The 6460-nt window shown below is 42.9% G+C and overlaps 1 pseudogene; it reads right to left on the reverse strand.

Annotated features, from left to right (window-relative positions):
* Positions 1-295: 295 nt before the first annotated feature.
* On the reverse strand, positions 296-1718 carry LOC125541556 (MDIS1-interacting receptor like kinase 2 pseudogene; annotated as a pseudogene).
* Between the last annotated feature and the right edge of the window lie 4742 nt (positions 1719-6460).

Below are 6460 nucleotides of genomic sequence, written 5' to 3' on the forward strand. Positions count from 1 at the left end.
TCGTATCAAGTACCCTTGTAGAATGTAGAGAATAGCATAAACAACGTGTCGTATGTGGGTATTATGTCTAAACAAATATAACATAGACACTGCATACATTTTACAAGCACCCCACAAAACAAATTATATTTGTGCATTGTCAGAAATCAGCAAGCGAGTAAATAAAGAAATATCAAGAACAGGGGACACCAATTTTTACGTGGAAAACCCTTGCGGGAAAAAACCACGGGCACATGATGGTATCTTTTACTATATCAGGAGAGTGGCTACAAATACATGGACATACAATGAGTCATCAACTCATCCTTACTTGATGTAATGTAAGTGCGCTGAAAGGCACAGAACATGAACTGGAGGAGGGTCGCTCGATGAGCAATTGGTATGCCTCCCGCATGCTTGGCCTTGCTTGTGGAGAAGATTCCAAGCAAGAAAAGGCCAGCTTGATGAGCAGAGATAACCTATTCTCTTCTGTTGTTGGTGTTGTCAGTTGTTGGTCCTGTATATCTTTCACCAGTATGACTTGTTCTCCGTTTGACAAAGTACCGTCTAATAGATCCCTTGGATGCTTCCCCATCACTAGCTCTAGCACAACCACTCCAAAGCTATAGACATCACATTTCTCTGTCACAACAGACGTGTACGACAATTCTGCACAAAATAAAAACATTAGAATTCCTTCAGATGAGTCCTTCTGACATGAGAAGAAAGATTATAGTAGTACTAGTACATACCAGGAGCTATGTAGCCATACGTTCCTGCAAGTGCACTCCAGTTTGATGAATCAGGCTTAAGAATCCTTGTTGTGCCGAAATCCGAGACAAAAGCCTTGAAGGTTGTATCAAGTAAGATGTTGTTGCTCGTGATATCTCGATGGATTATAGGTGGACTGCATTCATGGTGCAAATAAGATATTGCTTGAGCCACATCATTTGCAAGAGCAATTCTCTTGTGCCAATCTAGTTCCGTTGCTAGTTCCTCATTTTCCAATGTCCTGTGGAGGCTTCCCTGCTGAATGTAGTCATAGACAAGAAATTTATATGCTGGATGGGAGCAGAATCCATACATTTTGACAATACTTCGTTGTCGGATCTGTGATAAGATTTCCATTTCACTGTGAAACCTTCTCTGGTCATCCAACTCTTCTTCAGTCTGATAAAGCTTCTTTACAGCAACTAGCTGCCCGTCTTGGAGTCGTGCCTTATAGACTTTGTCGTATCCTCCTGTTCCAATGATGTACTTATCATCGAAGTCCTCTGTTGCCCTTACAATGTCGTCAAATGCTAATCTTCCATCAAAATTCCAAACAGAGAATAGGTCCCTTCCTTGAGAAGTAACATTTTCTTGAGGTTTTCTCTTGTTACGATTAAGCATTATTATGACAACAACTGCAGCAACAATGCTCAAACCCACAACAAGAAGAATTGGCAAAAGCAAACCAAGTATCTTCCGTTTATGGTGACCAGCTACTGGAGTTGAATAACAAGGAGGCAAGCCAGAGAGGTTACCGCATAGACCTTTATTGTGAAGAAACCAACTTGTTGAAGCATTTTGGAGTAGCCGTGTTGTTGGTACTGGTCCTTCCAAGTCATTGTACGACACATCGAGTGTTGAAAGGCTCAACATGCTTGCGAAGGAGGATGGAATGCTGCCACCAAACTGATTATGTGATAAATTCAGAAATTCTAGGATCTCCAACTTCCCAAGTTGTTGTGGCAACACACCACTGAAATTATTGTTGCTGACATCTAACATGGTCTGCAGGCCTGCTAAATTTCCAATTGCATCTGGCAAACTCCCACTGAAGTTGTTGTTGTTGATCTTCAAGGACTGTAGTTTCATGGTCCCTAGTTCCTCAGGTATTGATCCACTCAGTTTATTCATAGATATATCAAGGTATCCTAGATTGCCAAGCTTTTCTATCTGTGTAGGTGTGGATCCATATAATTGGTTTGATGTCAAGTTCAGTCCATATAGGTTTGCTAAAGTGTAGATTTCTGGTGGAATCTCACCACTGAGATGATTAGAGTCGAGTCTTAGTTCTTCTAGTCTGGACAATTTTGAAAGGATTGGAGGTATGGAACCAGTGATGTTATTTTTTTGGAGATGTAGTACCGTTAGTTGGGTACATGCACCTAAACTTTGTGGGATCTGCCCAGAGAGTCTAGTCGATGACAAGATCATCCATATGAGTTGTGGATACACACCGAAATCGTGAGATATATCTCCTGTTAGTTGGGTTTTCTAAAGGATAATTTTAACCAAACTCGTACATGTCTTTAAACTCCTTGGAATGGGTCCACTAAACATATTATAATGAACAGTGAGATGTTGAAGTCTCCCACCTGAACATATATTTGTGGGTAAAGGTCCTGAAAGTGAGTTGTTAGACACTGCAAGTTCAACAAGGTTGGTGAGATCTCCTAATTCTTTAGGAAGAGCACCTGATAATTTGTTATCAAAGAGTTTTATTGATTGGATACTTTGCAACTTCCCAAAAGTTTTTGGTATTGAACCTATAATTTGGTTCTGAGGCAAGGATAAATATTTTAGGTTCATCAGATTGCCAATTTCCTGGGGGATGGAACCGCTTATCTGATTTGTAGCGAGGGCAAGTCGTACTAGCTTGGTTATATTTCCTAAGCTGCCAGGAATAGAGCCAGATATTTGGTTCTCATCCAATTCTAAATCCTGGAGATTCAGCAAGTGGCCCAATTCTAAAGGTATTGGGCCTGTAATTTGATTTCTATATAGAACAAGTAGATTGAGCATAGTGAGATTCCCTAGTTCTGGGGGTATTGAACCTGTTATTTGATTTGTGCAGAGAGCAAGTTGGCTTAGCATGGCGAGGTTGCCTAGTTCTGGTGGTATTAGACCTATGATTTGATTTTCATGGAGAAAAAGTCGGTTCATCTTAGTGAGATTGCTTATGGAGATTGGAATTGGACCTGAAAAATCATTTGAACTAAGATCAAGACTTCGTAGATGGACTAGCGTGCCTAGTTCTTGGGGTATAGGCCCTGAAAGTTGATTACCATACAGGTCCAAAACATTCAGTTGGGTCATATTTCCAATGATTTTTGGTATCATGCCGCTTATGGTGTTGTTGCTTAGCTGCAGAAGTTGTAGGTTGACAAGCCTTCCAATGTCCTCGGGAATGGGACCTGATATCATGTTGTGGTGAATGACAAGTTCAGTTAACATTGTTAGGTTACCCAGAGACGCAGGGATATGTCCCGTGAGTCTGTTGAATGAGAGAGCAAGCAACATGATACTTTGCAGGTCACCAATCTCATGAGGAATTTTCCCTGTGAACTGGTTCTGCTGAAGGGTAAGTTTCGAAAGTGCAGACAGGGAGCTGATACTAGCGGGTAGTGCACCATGGAGACTATTGTTATGAAGGTCAATATATGTGAGGAATGGAAGAGCTGAGAAGTTGAGCTCACCAAGCTGGCCATGGATGCCAGCATCTGGCAGGGAGATGTTGGTCACCACCCAGGGCATGCGGCGGCCATGTGGAATAGCCGTGCACATGATTCCCGTCCAGTTGCAGGGGCTGGTGTTTTCCTGCCAAGAACTCATCTGCAGCGGTGGGCTTGCAAGTGTTCCTTTCCAGTGGAGGAGGGCCATGTGTTGAGACCTCAGAGAGATCCCTCCATGGCGCACGGCATGTGCTTCTTGCAGTGGAAGGAGGCATGGCAGCATGAGCACCATCCAGAGGTAGAACAAAGGTCCCATTTTGCTGCGTAGTGTTTGCATGCTGTGTTTGGTTGGGGGATGTGATTCACTAGACGTTGCAAACACTATTCATACATAAATAGTGTTATATGAGGTCCTGAGTGAACAGAACACACCTTTGGCAGCTCCTACTGGGCAACCTGTTTTTCTTCAAGTCTTGAGTGTCGCCATCTTTGCGTGCTGGATGCCAATTAGTTCTTTGTTTGGACCGCATGTCGTGCTGGAAGTCATGTATTTGAGGAAACACGCGACAATCGCTGCAGCTTTTGCGGAAATCAAGGCCTGTACAAACCAAGCAGCATCTTCACCACACAAGTTGAAGCAAGAAAAAAAATCCAAGCTCAGGTGGGTGCCAATTAATCCCGTAGAGGAACGTAGACAGGCACCTAACCTAGCTGAAACAAGTCTTGTTGGAAGTCCGCCGGAAAATGAGGCAGTGTCTGCAACTTGTGGAACTCAAAGCAATTGTACAAGCAAGCAGCATCTTGAGTTCTTGACCACACAAACTGAAGAAAAATTTCAAACTCAAGTGGGTACTCATCCGCCGAAATTCTGACTGACTGTTGTTTGCAGGCTATTTTCCATTGTCTATTATGACTGACTATTGTCTCAGTTGCTGAATTTGCTGCAGAGACACCTAACCTGCCAGTGTCGGCTGAGACAAGTCTTGCTGGAAATCCTGTACTTGTCGGGGGGAAAATTAGGCAGTGGCTGCAATTGTGGAATTCAAATCAATAGTACAAGAAGCAAGAAGCATCTTGACCACACAAACTCTAGAAAAATTCCAAGCTCAGGTGGGTACTCGATCCACCGATTCTACTACCATCGCTTTCTGTATGCCTGCCTGCCCATGGTGGGCTCCCATTGCATGGTTGGTTGGTACTGTTATGATATCTTGCTGTTCTCGAATATTGCTTTCTGCTTTTTGTTGCTTGGGTTTTTTGTTTGTTTCACACATTATCATTCTCCTCATTCCATCCTATTGAGAAGTAAGAATGTGGCTGCATTTAATGTTCCAGTGCTTCTACTCCCTCCGTTCCTAAATATAAGTCTTTGTAGAGATTCTACTGTGGACTACATACGAAGCAAAATGAGTGAATCTATACTCTAAAATGCATCTATATACATCCGTATGTGGTTCATAGTGGAATCTCATGAAAGACTTACATTTAGGAACGGAGGAAGTACTTGTACATGCCTAACCGAAGGTGCCAATGTTTGGACATTGCCTGAAACTGTACTAGTAGTAGTAGATTATTTGCTGTTCCATGTGAATCTCTTGTGAGTAGATACATACACACATGGATTTAAGCTTGCCTGTCGACAAGACTTTGTTGTTTTGGAACTCGACGATTGTCCAGACTATTATGTTAGCTGCTGAATTTGCTGCAGAGGCAGGTAGGTATTCCTAGCTGAGGGAAGCAAGCACTGGATTCCCAAGGATGGCGATTTAGTTTCAAGCACTGCAATTCCCAGGCCTGGGTTGAGACGAGAGATGTGCAAGCCAAGCCAAGCATACACATTGGTTGAAACCCTGACATGAACTCACCTGACCAGACGACTACCTGCGAGCTGCTTGGTAGGAGACCTGGAGCTTCCACCCATTATTGTTAGCATATTAATCCACTTCCTGTTCAGTGCCTATCGCCTTCTTTCTGTATCTTGTAGTATTATTTTACTTGCATTTCTCTGTTTCGCAGGCTAAAGTCACGAACCAAACAATCATGTCTCAAGCATGGCTGTCAGGCAAAAATCGCCGGAGACTCCGGCTACTCTCAGGCTGCCATATTTTTCAGCACACTACTCAGGTCAAGCAGCTCCTCGGTTCGACTAAAAAGTGCAAACCTTTAAGGCACCTCCTACCAAATCGGGCAAGATTCATGTGTGGGATCATGCTACTTGAGGATAAATGATTGGAAGTCTTGCTTCTATTTTTCTTCCTGCTCGCATTCTGACGAGGGGAGAGGGGCAAATGTTGGAGCACAGGGATGTGCAGTGGGTGGGATAATGAGGTTGCAAAAATGTTGCTTGAGAGCACATGATCTGTATCAGTCATCTGTCTGGCTGTAATTTTCTGGGATGTAGTTTTCTCTGGTTCACACAACATGTTTGTAATTGAGTTGGAAGCTTAAATTGCTGAACTGGATAATATTACATCGTGTTCAGGAAGACATCACAGAGGGATAATTCAGTTAATCGATAATAATAATAGATATTACAATTAAAACTGCCCCTCTAGATGGACATTGCAGTAAACCGAACAACTAAGGCTATACGTCGGGATAGCCTGGATTGCTTATTTCAAAATTGTTTCCCAACCTAAAACTTCGAACTGTTGTTCTGACCATCTTCATCTTGCATCATATACTCCTCGCTCTCTTGCCAATATGATCAAAGGTACCGCTGGTTAGGGAGCCCAATGTAGCATTCACTGAACGCCTACACATTAATGTCAAGCGTCAGCTTGATGGTTTGTCTGCAGCTAGCAGGCGTGTTCGGAGTTCGGACTGAAGTATATTGCAGTCTTTTCTCGATTAACACCCTGGACCGAGGCAGCCCCATATATCTGCAGAACTACAAAGAAATGAGAAAATAAGGCAGTTTTAGCTAACATGTAGAACCAAGGGTGACAGGAAATCGTTAAGTGACACACATCACAGATGGGCAATGCTCTAGGCGACTCTGTGCTTCAGATTTGAAAGGCCGTGTTTGAGAAAGAATCTCC

This window comes from Triticum urartu, chromosome 1A (genome assembly GCF_056163025.1).
Source record: "Triticum urartu cultivar PI428250 chromosome 1A, HENAU_Tu73, whole genome shotgun sequence".
Lineage (NCBI taxonomy): Eukaryota > Viridiplantae > Streptophyta > Magnoliopsida > Poales > Poaceae > Triticum > Triticum urartu.